The following is a 21,373-nucleotide window of genomic DNA, read 5'->3' as shown; positions in this document are numbered from 1 at the left end:
TTTTAAATTGTTTTCGATTGCTTGTTTTATAAATTGTGAACTTTTCTTCTATATTTTAAGCTCATTTCATTTGAAGGATCCTTTTTTAAGAAATATGACCAAAAGTTTGGGTAAGCCTAGGCTTTCATTCTGATAGATCGTAGACGCTCAAATGAAGGATGGTGAATGATGTATCATGGTGAATGATGTAAGCTTTTATTATATTGTTCGGACTTTTTTTCGTTTTATTATATTGGCCAAGAAGGTGACAAACTTCAGGGCCTTAAGCTTTACACGGAATGGTTGCTACCCCTGGTAGAGGAGGTATCGGAGTGTTTTAATTGAACTAGTTGTTCACTTCTAAATAACCAATAATAATCAACCAAGTTTTTTAAATAATCTTTCATTATAACTTAGTAACAAATCAGTGATTGTAATTAGAACTGCAACAAATACATAATATACAAACAAATCAGTGTTTAATACAGTCCACAGCTACAAGGGTTAAATTATAACCCAACAACCTGAAGGAGAGTTTTAATAAATTCTATAACTACGTAGCATATATTTTATATTTTATTAGGGTTCAGCTCAATTCTTAAACCTTTGTAAAGTGAAACCGTGCTAAAGGGGATAGACCCTTAGAGAATGTCCTTCCTTAGCACGGTTTCACTTTAACACGGTTCGCTTGATAAGGGGAATATTTTCAATTTTTGAACCGTGTTATAGCAGTACCGTGTTATACGGAAATTATCTATAATTGACTATGCTTTTGCTGTTTTGCGTTCCTAAGTACATTATATGCATTACTCAGCCTTTCACTCCAATTCTTTGTCTCACAATGTATTTTCCAAAGGGAATTTTTCTCCTAGTTAACCTTGTCCGAAAATCCCGCACGTTGCCTTCCAATCATATTAATCACGATCTATTAATGTCGATTAAAAGTACTTGGCCATAAAACCTAAAGAGTTGATATGTTGCCATTCGCGACTCGTATAAAATGCGACAATAACACATTTTTCAATCCGACAGTAAACAATTATAAATCACATTATAATTATATATCTCTATCTGGTCTATGGTAACATATTTATTTTTAGCATAACTATCGAGAAACGCTCAAATGGGACTTAACGAGCCATTTGAATTCATAATTGATTCGCATTCTGAACTTTGGAGTCACGATAAATGATTGAAAGGATAATGATAGAGTATATGTATTATTTTCTTTCTTGGCGCCTATAATGTCCTATTGTTAACGTCACTATCTCAATTACCTATAATCATAAAATCTTACGTATGGTTTATAAAAAGAATATTTACTCATTCATTATCAATTGCATAATTCACTTGTATTGGCAGTAGTTCGTGTCTTTATTTGAAATGACGGATATGAGAGATGTCTTTGACAATGTGGTTTGGCATGCTAATTTTTTTGAAGTTATTTTATGTATGCCGAGCATGTCCTCGTTACACGAATGTTTTTATATTTACACAGCGATAATAATAAACTTTTTGTAGGACAATAGTTTTCTCTACAAATTGGCTTGAAGTTTTTCGAAAGTATTGTTGATAAACAAGTAAGCAAATGCGCAAATTTGTCAATGTTTCATAGCAAATATGTATGTACATTTATATGTATATATATAGGTAGGGTGCCCCAGATCAGGGTAATAGTATTGATTGTCCTAAAAAAATTAGAAAAAAATTAACTCACTTTGTTTGAAAATTGTGAGCTTTTAAGTGCAACTTAAAGCTTTGGTGATATTATGACCATTTTTCGGTTATTGTAATAAACTTTTAATAATTTTGTTCATTTAAACCGTGGAACCGTGATTGTGAATAACATTTCTAGGACCAAAGTAAAAAAAATACCACAATTGCCCCACAGTTTTCAGAAATTAAGAGTTTGTGTTGAACAATGAATTTAAAATTTTCAAAATCGGTTGACTATGTGAGATGACAAGTATTTGAACTAATTGTGACTAAAATATACTAGTAAAAACATGCCATTTTTAGGTTTTTATTTTTTTATTCGAAATATTTCAATAATAAAATTATAGTATAATTTTACCATTTTACAAACTTGCCAACATACTTTAGTACATTTTATTTTAAAGGAGGGCATCTCTAAGTGGAAGTCTTTTAAGTTTATTTTAATTATTATCTAACAATATGCTAAATATTAGTTAAAATTTCCTAATAAAGAGTAAATTCATTAGATTGCTTACTCTATTTAGATAGTAATTTTAAAGAACTATTTTCGATTGGTTTTGTACCAAATTTATTTATTAATTATTATATTTTCTTCTGCTAAATGGGAATGTCCTTCTGATAATGCAGCTGCATCCAAACAACTTGCTTATACATATATTTATAATAATTTAATCACTTTGATAATGTTTATACAACGACTTTTTACTTCATTCTTTCAATAACTTAACTTAACATCATTATTTCGATAACTTAAGAAAATGTCTAGTAAAATTTTGATGTGGGATATGCACTATTAAATGGCTTAAAATGTTGAAAGCTTTTTACACACATTGTGCCAAGTTCTTAAATTTTGCTTAATTTAAATATAATTTACTCCTACAATTTCTTAAAAAAATGACTTAATTAACAATATGTTTTACTTTAGAGAAATTTCTTTCCATTAAATTTTACTATTAGTACTTTTACAGTACAGGATTTGAAAAGAGTATGGTTTGCGGAAATAAAGTACAAAATCCAGTAAATGATTAATTACAAGTAATTTTACTATTTAGAAGGGTCCCTTATTTGCATAAATGAGTACTATTATTACATTACAGTACAAATAGAGTACAGAACTCAGTAAATTATTAATTACAAGGAATCATATATAGAAGGGTCCTCTTATTTGCATAAAATTATACAAATGAGTACTATAACAGTACAGTACAAATTGAGTACAGAACTCAGTAAATGATTAATTACAAGAAATTATATTATGTACAAGAGTCCACTTATTTGCATAAAATTATACAAATGAGTACTATTACAGTACAGTACAAATAGAGTACAGTATTCAATAAATGAATAATTGCAAGGAATTATATATAGATGGGTCCACCGGCAAAAAAAATATACAAATTAGTACTATTACAGTACAGTACAAATAGAGTACAGAACTCAGTAAATGATTAATTACAAGTAATTTTACTATTTAGAAGGGTCCACTTATTTGCAAAAAGTTATACGAATTAGTACTATTACAGTATAGGATTTGAAAAAAGTACAGTTTGCAGAAATAGGGAACAAAACTCAGTAAATTAAAATAGTTGGTCATTTTGCTCTATAGTCACAATTTGTATTTATATATATATATATATATATATATATATATATATATATATATGAGTGAGTTCTTGAGGGCGATACATCAAACAAAGAAAAGCCAAAGATTTATAAAATAATCTTTATTTCCAAACGTTTCGACATTCAATTTAATGTCATCATCAGTGGATATTACGTTGGTTGGTTAAGGAAATAAAGATTATTTTATAAATCTTTGGCTTTTCTTTGTTTGATGTATCGCCCTCAAGAACTCACTCATATATTTCAACATCAAAATTAACTACTAAATCATATATATATATATATATATATATATATATATATATTATTTTTGAACAGCAATCAGAACCTAATAGTCATAACAAGCTGTTGTGCTGATTTTGACTTTACTAGTCTATTTGGCAGATGGCAACCCAATCAGTTGTTACATCTCTGTATGATATATTATTATTACAATTTCTGTAATAGCAATTCCGGGTAAGGACTATTTTCACTTGGAAACATATTGCTATCTATATGTATTTCCAAGTGAAAATCGTTGTCACTGTTGGCTGACAACAGGCTGCTCGAAGTGGGTATCGAACCCGGAACCTCTGAAACAAGTCCCGTCGCTCTTAATCGCTTACCTACGGGCGAGCTCTTTTATATAAATAATGTTATTATGTTAACCAAAAAGTGAAATTTAGTGGTAGAATTTTGAATTTTGTAAAATAAACCCATATTTTTTATCCAATATCTAACCAGAGCATCTTATTCTTCAACTGACGATTATACTCGTCATTACTCGATTCTGACGACGCAAAACAGTGTGCACATTTTAATGAGTTGGCCATAGTTCACTGGTCAATGATCAAAGTAAAATATGTAATTTTGCCTAAGTTCATCAATAAATATTTTAGAAATAATTCTTTTATGATTCGATTTTGTAAGCCCTGTTCCCAGCGTGGCGAGCCACTAGTCGCCTCTCTCATGATCACACGTGATCGGCCTAGCCGAACTGCTCAATCGGCGCGGAGCAGCGCCAAGCTGTCTGTTGATGAGAATGAACCCAACTCTCGACGTTTTAAACCAGTCAGTCATCCATTAATACATGGCACTGAGACTGCCTTTACATCTATACTACACCATCTACTATCTAGATCTACTTCTACTACATCATGCTAATAATCTCATTGAACATAACGAAGTCCATATGTTTTGCAATTTAGATAAATAATTCCTTTGCTAACACTTCGCAGCTTGTCAGCGTTATGATGTTCTTTAGATCTCTGATGGAATAAATTGATTTTTGCTATTCGCTAATTGATGTCATTGCTTTATACATGCTGTAAAAGGACTGACTAACTTTGAACAGCTTCTCATGGTCTTTAAATAAATTGTATTCTAATTCTTTTTTGGTACGACACGAGCTTGGGTCTTGGCGAAAATTATTTTCTGGTATGTCATGATACAAATTTTTGTCATTTTGTAACGTTCTAAGTTTTTTGGCACAGGCTATTCTAGCTAATTCAAAGATACGGGGCAAAAAGTTCATAAATGGCAACTCAGTTTTTGAGTGAACGGAGCGTCCGGTTTGAATGTTTCAAAAAATATTTCACTTGCATTGATAGAATGAAGAATAGATTAAATTTTTGGGAAGACAGGTCTAGCGGTTTCGGAGATCCAATCAAAAAAGTTAAGAAAAAAACTATTTAGCGGTCAAAATAGTTCACTAAGATTAGCAATGTTTAACCGTTAGACTTTGACGCTGCGAAATCGAATTGGAATAATAAAATTCTAATTTTAAAAACTTGAAATTAAGGTAGGAAAAGTTTCAGTACATTTGCCTTAAGGCACGATGCCATGCATCACTAGTTTATTTTATTTTTTTCTGTGTATAATTATATGAAGTGAACGTCTTCATAAATTGTTATATTAAATTAACAGATGACTTTTAAAAGACTTTTCAGTATTTGTGATACAATTTTAACCTGCTTAATTAGAACTTGTCACATTAGTACTTTTGCAGAAATGCCTAAAAGCTATTTTTACTTGAGATCTTTGTTTTTTAAAGATTTATTTATTTTTACTATTCTACATACTTTACATACATATTTTACGCGGGTTATTGAAGCCATAAATTGTACTGTAACAATTCATGTAATTGATTTCAAAGTTTTTTCTACTTCTTTAATTTTTCAAATATTTTTTCTTTTTTTTCTCATTATATCGATTGTTAATCAAAATATAAATTGGGACTTTGGGGAGTTTTATATACAATAAGATACCATTGTTTTTTTTACATTTTTCATTTTAAACCAGATGTCCATTTTTTAGACTTCGAGTTGGCAATTCTTAACTTACATCAAAGAAAAATTTGTCTCCATTTCTCTCAAAATTGTGCAATTCAGGATTATATGTTCAACTGATTAAATCCCTTCTCCATATTTGAGATATATAATTTCAAATGATAATTCATTATAACTACTGCTTGATATAAAGCTGGCTGAATATTCGAATTAGCAATTCTTAACTCAATTCAAATAAACATATGTCTCTAATTTTCTCATAATTTTGCAATTCATTATTATATGTTCAACTGATTGAATTCCTTCTTCATATATAATTGCGAATAAAAATCCTATGTTATTACTGCTTGATATCAAGTTGGCCTAGGTGGGTATCGAACTTGGAACTAATGGTTTCTGGACGAAGTTTTTAGGGGGAGTCCATTAATCACGTGAGGGGGAGTGGGGTTTGACTAAAAATCTTGAAATATCACGAGGGGGGGGGCAGGGGTATAGTATGATGTCACGTGTATTTATTTGATTTTTCTTTTAAATCAAACATTTTACAATTTTACAATTTTTTCTCGTAACTAAAAATACACGTGATGTTGGTGGGAGGAGGAGGGGGTTTAATTTTGAATATCACCAAGTTACACCAAGGGTTAAGAAGGGGTCAAAAAATCCTTAAAAAATCGATCACTTGATTAATGAACGCTCAAGAAAAATATTGTTTAAAATAAAGTTTATTTTTAAGTATTAGAAAGTCCTGAATATCGCTGACAATAATTGGCGATTGAATTACAGTATTCTTATATACGTACATGGATATAGTAAAAATGAGCTATCTAATAAGTTTTTGTATGAACCTAGATTATTAAACCTAAATTTCAATATTTGCCTCTGTTTACCGCTTTTAATTTACGAAAGCAGTAGGTTGATTACCCAAGCAAAATCTTAATGTGTATTTAAGTAGTTTGTTTTTGCTTTGATGTATATTTAAATACTCTGTTTGGCAAATAAACAGAATAAAGTGTTTTATGGCGATTTAGATGTGTTCGTCGATATAATGGAATGTTGTAGAGTGCCTAGTACGACAAATAAGTCTTTTTTTCGAGTTCATGCTTATGAAGAGTTGATCTGAATTATTGCACAACTTTATAATGATGGTTTCCCACGCTCGGCGTACTCGGTCTTATGCGAGTTTCACATTTCGCTTTTTTTCCATGCGTGATGCTTCGATTTTCATTCCCGATGGAGTAATCATTCCTTTTTGACCAACAATAAATGGTAATAAATTGATTTTATAACAAAGAATTCACTAGAAATTAAATGATTATAAAACATTTCTTCAACAGGGAAAAACGTACATTTCCATATATTTTGGGTAGCTAGTTAGAAAACACTTCCAAGCAATGTAGACAATTTTAATACAATGATTTCACTTTCATACAGTATTGACATATGTTAGTTGATCATATTGAAAACAAAAATAACTACATATTATAGATTTATATAACAGTTATATCAATTTTTTGACAAACAGGCATTTGTAATTGTTGTGATTTTTTTGTTTTCACAGGTTATTTCTTTCAAGGTTTCAAGTCATTTTGAATAGTTTGACTTCAAAATGTCTCTATAAGTGCGTATATGTGAGTCAAAATTTGATCTCAAGTCGACTCTTTCTCAAAAACGGCTGTACTGATTTAAAAACATTTAAAAGCCATTTGATGAAATTCGATAAAAACTCGTTTTGATTGCAGTTAAGGCTAACTTTTCCATCCATTTGTAAAATGAACATTTAAAAATCGTTTGAAAGATATCGTACTCATTAGTTTTGGGTAAAGATCGCCTGAGCCGTTTTGTTGAAATTATTTGTTCATTTTTTGAAAAGATTTTGATGAAACTTTGTATGACGATAGAGTTGGTTTTAACAAACAACCTAAAATATTATAGGCCTACGAAAAGTGGTTTAATTATACAAAATTATCATTGTGTTCAAATTTCAGAACTTCTTCTCCAAAGTTGTTAAAGCTTAATTCTGATCAATTAAATCAATTATTTATTGGGGAAATTTACTATATCAGAAAGTTTTTGCTAGCCTCGTGATAAAAAACCTCTTACCCAATGTTTTCCTCAATTAAAAATGATTTTCTTTGGTATGATTCATATGCATGTGATAGTAATTATTGATTGAAAATGATTAAATAATCATTTAAATGATTAATAGAATATAATTTTTTTCATATAAATGTATAAGTTTCATAAAAAATATCATTTAAATAATCTTTGTAAAAATATAATATAATAGTATATAAGAAATAATAACATGATCAAGAAAATTTAAGAATTTTAAGTGAATATAATTTGGATGAAGACGTTTCACTTTTTAATTCATTGATTATCAATATAATAATTACAATTATCGAATTTTTACTATCTATTTTAAACTCAATCTGTTATATTTTTCCCTAATTTTACATTTATTGTGGATAAAACTATGATCGCTACAATATTTAATTACCATAATTTTATTATTAATAACAGCAATATATAAATAAGATATGAGACAAAATAATGTAATGAATTTGAACAAAGACGTTTTATCTTTTTAGTTCAGAAAGATCTCATTTCGAGTTGACGCTTGTTGGCTCAATTCAAATAAAAATTTGTCTCTATTTTATCCAAAATTTGCAAACTAGTATAAAGCAATCCATAATCTCCTATACCAGGCACCCCTATCTGACTAAGATATGGAAATGTATATATTGCTAAATAAATAAATAGAAAAAAAAAACAGGATTATATGTTCAACTGATTGAATAAGGAATTCACCTCTGTATATCTGAGATGTATAATCCTAAGTGCTAAGTCTATACAACTACTGCTTGATATAAGGCTGACTTTGATATAGGGCTGGTATCCAACCTAGAATCAGATGTAACGTTGGTAGACGAAGTGCTATTTTATAGAAAGTTTTATCTTTTTAATTCTAAAATTTCTTATTTATTAAACTTTATTATATAGTTTGAATTCATTTTGGTATATTTTTTATGTGTTCAATCATATCAAGAATATTGAACACATAAATAAAAATATACCCAAATGAATTTACTATATTATAAAGATTAATGAATAAAAATTAATAAGAACTTTCAGATCGTATTTAATATATAAATTTTACTATAAGGAATAGCAAATATGAAATATTAAGCATAATAACGTTATAACCAAGAATGTTAAAATTTTTAGAGTAGATAGAATTACATAGAATTAGGACAAAGACATTTTACCTCCTTCCTACGGAAAGTTCCCAGTCCATTACTACGTATCATTTAAAATGTTGCTAATAAATCTTTTACCGGTTTATGTATCTATATCCCCATAATGATTTTCTTTGCCGGTCGGCTTTGACAGTTTGTTGGAGAGTCGCAGTTCCTTGGCGAAAATCCAAATAAAACGTTTACTGACAATTCTGGGATAGACGAGATTTTGCTTTCATGTTTAAAAATGGATCCCGGTGTTTTCATTTGAGAAAACTCTGTACATTATCCTCTAATAGTGTCGCAATCTATTTCAAAGAATAGAGAGATTGTACTGAAAATATTTTAAATGCGAACGTACATAAATCGCACAAGGCCACTGAGAAACTAATGAATCATTAAAATAGGAACAGATTTTTTATGGGCTTTTTTATGATGCAATGTGCTCCATATTGAAGTCGTTTTGGAATTATTACGTTGGATTATCAATTTATTTTTTTAATTAAAGTAAGAAAAAATGAAGATAATTATGGCACTAGTTCAAATTTAACTTAAAAGTTGAATTCATCTTACGTTATATAATTGTTTTAATAAACCTATAATTATCAATCATAATTTTGTAATTTAGTTGCAATGTTTTCTTAAAATTTTATAATTTTTGAATTAAAATTGATTGCATATAATTGAACATATTTTCAGTGGAATCAGGCGAAGTTAATATTTTTGATAAATTTGGCCTCTCTGACAATGAGTATTGGTTATCGTTCGCCCTTTAGATAGGCTTAAAAAAATCTAAATTTTCATATATCATCAAAATTAATTATATGAAAGTTTCACAATTTATATTGTATTTAATAAGATTAATTTCGAAATAAAAAATTGTGCTCATGATCACCAAAGTGTTAAGGTAGATCAAGTATTGCACATATACGGAAGCGAAACTGCTCAATCAACAAATTTTGCAAAAATAAATTACAAATTGACACCAATTATACATGAACATAAATTATGTATATAAATATATATGTATGTATATATATATATATATATATATATATATATATATATATATATGATCTATATCTATTTAACACGTTAATCGCTACAAGAATATCAGAAAAATTTTACATGAACCATGGTAACTTTATTAGATAATATAATATAATTGTTGCTATATTGGAGAAAGTTCGCAATATATTTACAAGATAATGAATCAACATATTAGTAATTCTAAAAGTCCAAATCAGTATAAGACTATGTTTTCCGAACATATTATCAGTTTCAACTCTACTTCCAAGACCAAAAATCCTATTATTTTACATAAGGAAAAAATGGTGACCCCAGAATATTAGCTGAATCTGTATTTATCTTTTTAAACCCCCTTTGCGTTAATAAGCGAAATTCTACTCTTTTAGTATATTTATAAACTATTACTATTAATTATATGTTCAAAATTATATTTTTTATTAAGGACGATAAATAAATATGAAATACTAAATTTATCACTTCACAGAAATTTATATTTAATAAACCTTTAATAAATCATTCGAGTAACACTGCTTCAAGTTGTTCGTTAATGGCTTACATATTTAAATTACTGGAAATACTACAAAAAAGATCAATGATAATTTTCTATATAAAAATATGTTTTCATTTTTAAACATTTTCTAAGCTAATTTTTTAAACAAAAAATCCACTTTAATTACTTCTAAGTTTTATTACCTTTAGTAATAAAACTTAGTTTGAGTAAAAACCGACCTAACTTTTTTCTGCATTTATCTCGATTACCATTGTTTTCGGCAGTTTTGTTCACTCGGCAAAAGTAATTCAGTTTTTTAGCGTTTATTACCGGTAGCTTGATGTATTGTGTGCGAATGCAATAAAAATTTATTTATTTTTTTGATCAATTTGTATTTATTCTTCGTCATGTTGAGTTCAAAAATAAAACTACACCTGTATAAAAACTCTCACGTGCTTTACGATTCTTGAGAAGAATGCCAATGGAAGATAGTTGAGATTCGAGATGAAAACATGTTCTTGAAAAACATTTTTCCTGTTGTAATGATAAATTCCTAATGTGTATTACTAATCAAAAGTGTAAGTAGCATTTTGCCTTAAAATTAGGGCAAGTTGCATGGACTTTCCGATACGTAGACATAATTAACCAATAAGAATTGAAATTTAGATATTTAGGTAAAATGTTCAATTGTTTATTTCAAAAATATTGTTTTTCGCTTTTACAAAAAAAAAAAATCGATGCTATTTCCAATTAATGTCTTTCAAAGATAGGTACACTGTAATTAGTAGCTTTTGTTTCATCTCTCTCAAATTGTATTTTATTTAAGGACGTAAACTGTAATCAGTAGCTACCAGCGAATACATCATATGGTATTGACACCCTACGATATGTAGGTTTTGAGACAACTTCTAGGTGTCATTATACAAGTATTTACAGACTTACAGCTGGGTATATCAAATTCCGAGAGTCTTACCTAATTTAAGCTTAAATGACTGGACGAATATTTAATTCTGGTTTAATTTGCCTTAATAATCTCGTTTGAATAATCTCGCGGATCATGTAAACCCGTCCTTATTTCTCTTGCGTAGGCCATAAATCATTTCACGGCATGGAAAACATATTTGTAACATTATCTTCATATCACACCATTTTAAAAGCTCGCGCTTATATATGATATGATGCAGTTGTTTTTTATTGCAATAAGCACTAGATGAGAAATAGGTCGTGTCAAATATCAATCGTCTACTATCAACTCATCTACATATATTGTTTAACAATCTACGTAATAACTGACTGAATGACGAAACTGCTAAAGTCGAGCCTCCTTCGAAAAAAATTAATACTTTATCATATAATTTTATCCAGCATAATGCTTTGTAGACTTGTGCAGCGTTTCTCAAAACTAAATGATGATGATCAAATTATTTATATAGATTATCTTTGTTTTTCATCGTTTAATATATACTGCTGCTTTTAAAATATCTGAGAATAATTAAATTATCATCAAAGCTTCCTAATAACATTTAAATTGATTATTGCCGATAAGTAATTTCTGAGCCTAGAGGTGATAAAGTGTAATCCATAGTCAACTATTCTCTTTGTGATGACATTATTATTAGAAATTTCTAATCGTGATGTAATATAAATATGTAAGGTTATTTTCACTTGAAATAATATTTAGATCTATATTTTACAAGTGATGTTTGATATCCAGATGTCCGGGAAGGGAATAGAACCTGGAACTTTCTGTTTGCAAGACCTAAGCCTTTACCACATTTACCATATTTGTATATTGTATATTTTTGAAGTAAGACTTCTTTAGGCGCGACTAGGGTGTAAATTCGTACAAATGCGACGGAAGTGCGTTACGGCAGATAAGATAAGATAAGAGTCGAGTGCCAATTATTCGCCATTCGCTCTCGATGATATCATTTCTATACGGGTCGATTGTGATTAGTCGTCGCGTATGTGAATAGAGATCTGTCGTTGTATGCGTACCGGCGTCCTGAATAAAATGCGCACATGCAAATTACAAACCTGTATTTCTCCACTTATTTTTTTTAGTTTTTATTAAAATTATCATTAACCAAAAAATGTGTATATTTATATAATCCATTTATACAATGCGCGGTTGTTTGGATCCCATAATTATATCTCCTCATAAATCACATTTTATGAATCACTTGTCTGTCTAATTATTTTACGTCGATATTTAAAGCATTTTTTTAGTTACGGAAAATTACAACTTTTTATCGATGCGACATCCTCTAAAACAAAAATATGACCTTATCTACTTCTAAGTTTAAACTTCTTATCAGGAAGAGTAGTGTTTTTAACACTTGTACTTCTTTGAAATGAAGACGAAAAATTTTTTCGAAGAAGTTAAAAACTACAGACATATAAAAGATAAGGTAGCAGACGCAAAAGATTGAGAGAATACTAAAAAATAAATGAAAATATTTTTTTTATTTTTATCTAGTATAATTAAAGTTTATGAATTTTTCTAAATACTACTGACAAAGATAAAATAAACAGAAAAGTGCAAATCCAGAAGATTTTAATAAGGCGTCGTACTAAAAAGCGGTGATATATCAGAAACTTTTTTTGTTTACTCAAACTATCAAATTGAGTCAAAGTAACTAGACTTCTTGTACCAAATGTTGGTCTTTATCGTAGATCTGTGGTAAAGGCTTTGGTCTTGCAACCTAAGGTTTCAGATTCGATATCCACCTAGAATTGATATTTAGCAGAAGTGACATCGGTTTTCACTTATAAATATAGATTTTTAGAAGGTTTATCAATTTGATCATTATATTCGAGAATCCAAAAACTTTTATTGTTACTTATTTCCGTTAATTTTAAAACGTAACAGGTTTTATAAAGTAAAGTTCTAAAAAAATGAACATCAATCTAATTTAAACATATTAATTTAGCTATGCTTGTAAAATTTTATTTGCACCTTATAAAAGTAAGGTTTAAAAGATATTGGTTTACAAATAATTAACGAAAAATGCACTTGAAATATTTTAATGAAATATTACACTTGAAAAAAAAAGTTATATGATCTTTTGTGTTTCGAGTTACTTGTTTGAATCAGCTGTAACTTTAGTAAAGTTCACATGAGTACCTATATTATTTTTCATGAATTGATAGAGAATTAAAAAATTAAAAATAAAATGATATAAATTTTCTAATATTTTAATTAATATATGTAAAGCAGCAAAATCGCCAGAAAATGAAATAACAAGTAAATTTCCACACTTGATCATTGGAGTCATTATTCAGCACTTCATAAGGAATTTAAATATTATTACATAATATTAAAGAACATGCAATTTAAAATATTTCTATTAGTTATGTAAAGCATCCAATTCGCAAAAAATAAAGTAAAAAGTAAATTTCGATACATAATCCTTGAGTCCATTCAGCAGTTCATGTTATGAAGAAGAGAACAAAGATCTTAAAATATTTCTTATTAAATTTTATTTATTCAATTTATTGTGAAGTTAATATTCATTGTGTTGCTTGAAACATAAGAACATAACAAAAAATATAATAATTACAAAAATAAAAAAAATTATAACAATGTCAACTATCAATGGATTTGGATTATTGATTTGGAGGCACAAAATAGAAATCATTAAATTTCTTGTCGTGAGTTCAAACCCTGTTCTGGACAACCTGACATCGGACAGCAGCGATGTCCATTTTCACTTGAAAATGTAGATCAAAAACATGCTTTCAATTGAAAATAAGCTAATTTATGGCACTGTTGGCAATGGAAAATTTCTCACACTATTTTTCCCTGAATCGAGTTGGAAAAGTTCGAGTTCAGGAAAGTTTAACTAAGCTCGCGGACCTGCCCTAGGGCAGCATATATATATATATATATATATATATATATATATATATATATATATATATATATATATATATATATATATGAATATAGTTAAATCTTTGAGGAAGACCACAAGACATATCAGAATGACTTTGCAAATGTCGCAGTAATTGCTTATTCTAAACTATTGAATTAGTTTTAATTATTGGCAATTACACGAATACATTCTGAAGTAATTAAGCATTCACTTCTGGACATGCGATAGTTTTTCCAGCTAAATCTTATGACATAACTCTATTACTTTATCAAACTTTTCATACGTCATTGGAAAATTGTGTTACTTGCGGAAAATGCAAAAAAACCTATATGATTCATAATGAAAATTGACCTGGATGGAATGAATCATTGTAAAAATTAACCTTGTTGATTTTATTAAAATGAATAGTGCTTATTTAGTATTTTTGCGTTTTGAAAATCATGATTATGATTACTCATTAATAAATGTTGCCAAATAAATGATTTTATATTATGATGATTGTTTTCTACCCATTTGTAGTAATGTATTTATTTTTATATAAAAAATTACGAAGTTTTTAAATAGTTATCAATAAATTTCAGATGTTTTTATTATCTATTACATAACTAGTTTCTCAAGTAATGAAGTCTAAATTTCATATTATCATTTTCTACGAAAAACAAATAGCAATCAACCTGTGTTGACTTTGCGTAAGATATTGACACTATGTTAATATTACGTTGATAACTTATTTTTAAGTTGAATTTTTGTTAAAATAATTTTAAAAGTACACATCACACTTAAAATTATCTATTTGTGTACGGAATGCAAACTCTTTTATGATTTGCGCATACAAAACAGTGAAAAAAATAAGCTCAGGCAAATATTTGATACTAATGAGATGGTAATTGAAGATCATGTTGATTGTGATGGTTAATTTAGTGGAAACAGTTTTTGCTAAATAGCTGGATCGACCTGATAAATAAAATGAATTTTTTTTAGGAAATGAAATAGTAGTTTTAAATAATATTTATAGCATTTTATGCTTATAATTCTACATGGTGAGCTGCAGTCGTGATCTTTTTTATACTCTACATTACAAAAAAATCAACTTCATTGTAGATCAAGATATAGTAAGACATTAAGATCATATGAAAAATACTTTTCTTTGTTTTTTTTATTAATAAAAAAATTCTTTTACATCAAATATTTATGTATGTATTTTTTCGACGATTCGTGATTATTTGCTGCAATTTATTTAATTTGAACAATGACAATGTTTGATGAGTTATCGAGAAAGGCATTTTTAGACGAATAAGAAGTTAATATTTTCAGCAAAATTTTGACCTTTAGTTCACGTTTTCCTAACAAGCAGATAGATCGATTTGAAAACTTTGAGAGACACAAAAAAACTGTATTAATAATTTTCTTTATTAGATTTACGAGTCGATCAGCCAAGCCATTTTTTTTCGAATTGGCAGAATTTACTGTAAAATTGTTTCTCAACGTTTTCGCCAAAAATCTTGAACATATTTTGAAAATTTAAAAAATGTTCGAAATATATTGACCAATTGTAAACCTTTGAAAAACAAAAAACTGTATAAATATTCTCATTTATTAGATTTGCGAAACAATCAGGCAATTTAGAATCAGCAGAATTTAATGTAGAATTGTTTTTTACAATTTTCGTCAAAAAATCTTGAACCTGTTTTGAAAATTTAAAAACTGTTCGAAATATATCATTTGGGAATCGTGATGATTAGTTTTTGGTAAAGATCGGTCGGGTCGTTTTTTATAATTGATTTTAGATTTCAATGAAAATTTGCATAGTAATTCATAGTTAATAGAGATCCCGGTTTTAACGAACATTCTAAGCCCTACAAAAAGTGGTTTTATCATAAAAAAATATTTCAAAGTTGCTAAATCTCGACAGTTGGATTATTTACCTTTGCTGCGAAGATCATGAATTTTCCTTAAATCAAAATGCCACTTACATCTAGTTCAATAAATGTTTCAAGTTACTTATAAGTACAATTGATAAACCTAAATATTCTGTATCTTTTTGAATGAAGATGTAATCAGAGGAAATATTTTAACTGCAATTAGGTTCTTAAACATTTTTAGCATTAAATTGAAACTTTGAAATTTTACTCTTGAATCAATTTTTATTTTAAATATTTTTTTAGCATCTTTATATTAAGTGATCTTGGAGAACAATTATCTCAAACTCGAAGGTGCAATAGAAAGTCAAATAAAGAGACATGAGGTTGGGTAGCTAAACACGTCATGTTAAACAGTTATTTACCCAAGATAAGTAGTTATTTGCTCAACAAATATAATTTACTTAATTTCAATTTGATTTCATTTATTTACAAAACAATTATCACTTCGAGCAAATAATGTTTTCGTCTTCGTAAAAAGTTCCACCCGCGAATGGAATGAGAATTACAATTTCTTGTGAAAAATTAATGGAAATTTTTAATTTGTAATTTTAATTCAAATTCGACACTGTTCTTTGAATATTTGCCTCATATTTCAACAGGCGAGAACAGATGTTACACATTGTCATATCCGGTTCTCAAACCTACTTATAGCATAGAAATCTTGTGTTGTGTTTGGCGTAAGAATATTTGTCGCTCCTTAAGTTTAGATTCGTTCTTTGCTCAAAGAAACACAGACAGATCGATTGAAATATGCACCAATATTTATATGAACTTTTATGAGACAGGTATTTAAATCGAGAACTGGCGAAAAAATCTATGAATCCTTCTTATTTCATGCATTTTTTTATGATAAAGGGTAGGGCGGGGTACAAAGGTCCAATGACTGAAGCGAGTTAGTATGGATCATAACTATCATGAAAAAAATATAACACTTAGCTTAAAAATTCTGAGCTTTCAAGTGCAACCTAGAGCTTTAGTAAAAATGTGACAATTTTTCGGTTATTCTGTTTTTATAAACTATAGTTTGACTGGTCTTTTTACCATAGTGGTAAATAACATTTTTCGGTCAAAAATAATAATACAATTGTTCAAAGTTTTCAAAAACTTATGACTTTGTGTTGTATTATGAATTTCAATTCATCAAGTTCGAGAAACCTGCATTAAAAAAAATGCACTAAAGTGTGTTGGCATCATTAATCAAGAGTTGGCCCATTTAATCAAAATTGTAAAATGGTAAAATACTTGATAGTTTCATAATAAAAAATTAGAGTAAAAAAATTAAAACCTAAAAACAGCATGCTTTTTGTAATGCTTTTTACTTAGGTTAAGGGGCTTGACGTTGGGTTGTAGGACACCCCGTATAGTTGCTGAAAAATGCACAATTGAATTAAATGTTAGCTGACATTACATACTAACCATATACTAACTAAATACAAAAATATTTCTTATTTTAGTCTTCATACTTAAGTAGTATTAGTTGAAAGCAGTGAATAGGTTAATTTGAAGAACCTTGTTCTGGAATCTGGAATTTTAGTGCGGATTTTTAAAATGAAAATACACACAGATAAAAAACATAAATGACTAATTTAGATAATCAGCTTGTATTTTTGAGTTAGCTCCTAGAACAAGTTTAAGCACTTTGGTATCCATGGATGAATTTCACGTATTTTAAGGTTCAATTTCAAAATGCGTACCCAAAATAAATACATAACTGATATTTTGTTAGAGTACAAAAAGTATTATAGTTGGCTATCAAAATGAAGAATTATTTATATTTTTGTAATACATCAAACAAACTTCATAAAAATCCAAAGAAGATATACAATTTAGTTAAAATTTATTTTTATGCGCTCTTCTTATTACCTCTATAATAGCAGCTTTATCATCAAAACAGATGTATGCTTAAGAATTATTAAAAATAAAATATAATTTTTTAGAATTTAACATTTAAACGTTTATTTACTTATATATTCATATTTGTTACTCACATTTTCACACCAATTCATGAATCAATGTTATATCTCCATATTTACTCATCAGTTCATTCATGAATATTTTACATTTACGCATTAGACACATCTATATATTTATCCATTTAACTTGTTCATTCATATTCAGAATTCACATTTATATGTAGAATTTAAATATCATTGACACATTCACACATTCATTCATTATATGCTGATAGAAAATGTTTTATTAACAAAATAAAAAAATACTTTAAACGTTGGAATTGAATCGACAGGATATCAAAATAATTCAGTTTAACATTTTTGTTGGGTTCATTTTAATTATCTGATAATTATTATAATTTTGTATTTTAATAATTTATAATTTTTTTATTTAAATATTATTTGGGATTTGTGTTTCATATAAAAAGAGCCATGTATCAATAGATCATCCCTTAGACACATTATCTACATAGCCTCTTTTATGATAATTAATTTGATATATAACAAACTCTGAAAGAGTTTTGCAACTTTAGATACAAATTGAACAAAAAGTTTAAAATAATTCAGAGACAATACTTTTGTTGATTATTGATAGTTATTATCTCTATTATATATTTTTAATTAATTCATTTTTGATTCAAATATTATTTGGGCATGTGTTCCATTCAAATAGAGCCATGAATAAAAGTATGTTACCTAAGTTAGTACTCTTTAAGAAAATTAGCAGAAGCTCAGAGACGATTGCGTAACTTTTGAGCTTTTAATGTATCTGATAAATATTGTATGACAAAAGTGCTATTTCTTTTTACACATTTTCTCTTACTATTCAAAAAATAGGACAAAATCTGTTACACCCGAAGGAAAAGTTTCGAATTAGCTCGTAACAGATAATAGAATTTTTCGCGCAATCCAAAAACAACATTGCGATCTGTGTCATTGCCATTAATTGGCTGTGCGGAATAGTTCATTAATTTGCGTATATTGTGCGCATTATTTTGACAATGATCCAAAGAGCGTTCTAATTGATATGCATCATTCACGCACGAGACAGGGATTGCAAACATAAGGCAGCCGTGCCAATAATAGAAATATGATTTTTGTTGAAAAGTGTCAGATCTCTCAAAAAAATATGAGCATTAGTTTATGGTATTTATTTTTAGATAATATCTTTGAACCAAATTAATTTTAAAAAGTGGTGCATGGCATCGTGCGTTAAGGCAAATTGCTGGAACTTCCCGTACCAACAATTAAATTTTTTTAAAAAAGATAAAAATTTTTTGAAACTTGAAAAAAAAATAGATTTTTGAGATTATTAAAATTACCACTTTTGAAAAATTTGATTTTTCTTATACTTTTAAATATTTTGGACATTTTAAACTTTTTTTCAAAGCAAACGTGATACGTTAGCTGCGCAGAAACGAAATATCGATGCGCGTGAGCGCTGCGTTGCAGTATAACGGATAAACATTGGTACGAAACTCATAGAAATGTAAACAAAATTTGTTCTTATTGTTAAAATATGTGATAATTTAATATGCATATGTTTAATGATCATTTTTGTCCGCCAAATGGCATTTTTTTAATTTTTTATTAGATTTCCGAAACCGATAAAGATACCCCTGCCTACCCAAAAATTTCATGCAAGTCATCCTATCAATAGGAATCAATGTTTTTTGAATCATTGAAATTAGTTGATTCGTGTTCTCGAAATAGTGGACGAAAAATTGCATCCGTTCATAAATACACACACACGTACACACACACTCAAACATACACATACACATACATTCATTTTTTCTAAAATATGCCAAAATGTTCAGAAACCTTTGAAATGGAATGAAAAATCAAAATTTTCATTTTCGATTTTTTTGCGATTACTATAACTCACCCTTCGGTAAAGTTAATAAAACAAGATTCAGCAAATCGTCTATTATTTACTGGACATTCTCTCTTGTATTTTTATTATATTGACTTTAAATCTTATAACGTAACTTGATGTTTATTGACTCTTTGGCAATATTCTAATTAAATATAATAATGTTAAAGTATGTTAAATTATCTAAAATTCCAACTTTCGCAAGTATGTCTAATAATAAATTTAACTGCAAAATATATTTGCTATTCTAAATTGCTATTCAATGCCAAAATTTTTAGATGCATTTTACTCACATGGATTAATTACTTGAGTTTCAGCTTTTTGCTGGATACAAATATAGGAAAAAATTTTATAAGTTCATTTATGATTGTCTCTTTTATATTATATAACAAAATGTTAGATTAAAATACAGTGCAAAGCAAATAAGTATAAATAGAGCTTTACCACTTAAAATGGTTCCAACTTGTAATTTTCGCTAATTAAAATAAGTCTACTAATTCTAATACAAATGACTAATTGCCTTAGAATTTGTTTTTGGGCGTATGACGTGATTTGCCGAAAGTTTTCTTTGAATCTATGTATTTGTTTGATGCGGACCACTTCAAAGGACTTTTTTGAGTGCTCTTCTAGGAAAATCAGTCGTGTTGTTTTAATGTCGGATTATTTTAGAATTATGTGGGAAATTCAGGAAATAGAAGTAATTAATTACGTCATTTGTTGCGCCCACATCTTAAGAAAATGCTATATGAGCAAGGTGGAAGAATTGTAATGGATTTATGTAGATTCTTGGATTTTTAGTGTCGAAGATTTAATTATGCAGATGCCTTCATTAAATTGAATAGTTAATTTTGTAGTTATAAATACCTGAGTTATTCAGGGTAATAAATTCTTCGCAAACTCCTACATACGATGGAAAAAATAGTTTAGTCAATCAGCTAAATTATGGATCAATCAATCAATCTGATCAATCTGATACGTGTTTTATATGATTTGATATCACCATTTTTCTTAATCATTTTATGAAAAAAAATGCTGTATTTTTTCATATAGACATTTAAAAACAATGTAAACTACTTAGACACTATTTTATTTGTTCAATTTATACTAAATTGAAAATTCTATAAAGACAATATTAAAGGTTTTTATGGTCAATTTTTGTGTGTTTCAAGAGTATTTTATTTGCTGAATTTGTTCCAAATTGAAAATTCAACAGTGAAATGTGAAATGGTTTCGTTTTTAGCAACATTTATGATTCTATTGTTGCTATTTAGATCTATATATATTTGAAAGTCATATATAGTAGAAGTTCATGAGTAAAAAAATCTATGGGATAGATTTTGCAAAAAATGAGGTGATCAGGAAAAATTGTGTACACAATTTGGAAAAATTCAGTTAATTGACT

At 28.1% G+C, this 21,373-nt stretch overlaps 1 protein-coding gene across 1 annotated transcript in view; it reads right to left on the bottom strand.

Annotated features, from left to right (window-relative positions):
- LOC113366251 (ion transport peptide-like) overlaps nucleotides 1-21,373 on the bottom strand; it is a 40,862-nt gene that overhangs the window by 6,377 nt on the left and 13,112 nt on the right. The gene's annotated exons all lie outside the window — the stretch shown is intronic.

The sequence above is a fragment of the Ctenocephalides felis genome, unplaced genomic scaffold (genome assembly GCF_003426905.1).
Source record: "Ctenocephalides felis isolate EL2017-DRISC unplaced genomic scaffold, ASM342690v1 CF-g0.4_SCAFFOLD_01170, whole genome shotgun sequence".
Taxonomy (NCBI): domain Eukaryota; kingdom Metazoa; phylum Arthropoda; class Insecta; order Siphonaptera; family Pulicidae; genus Ctenocephalides; species Ctenocephalides felis.
Note: the sequence above shows the minus strand (reverse complement) of the source record. Positions and strands in the feature narration are given on the sequence as shown.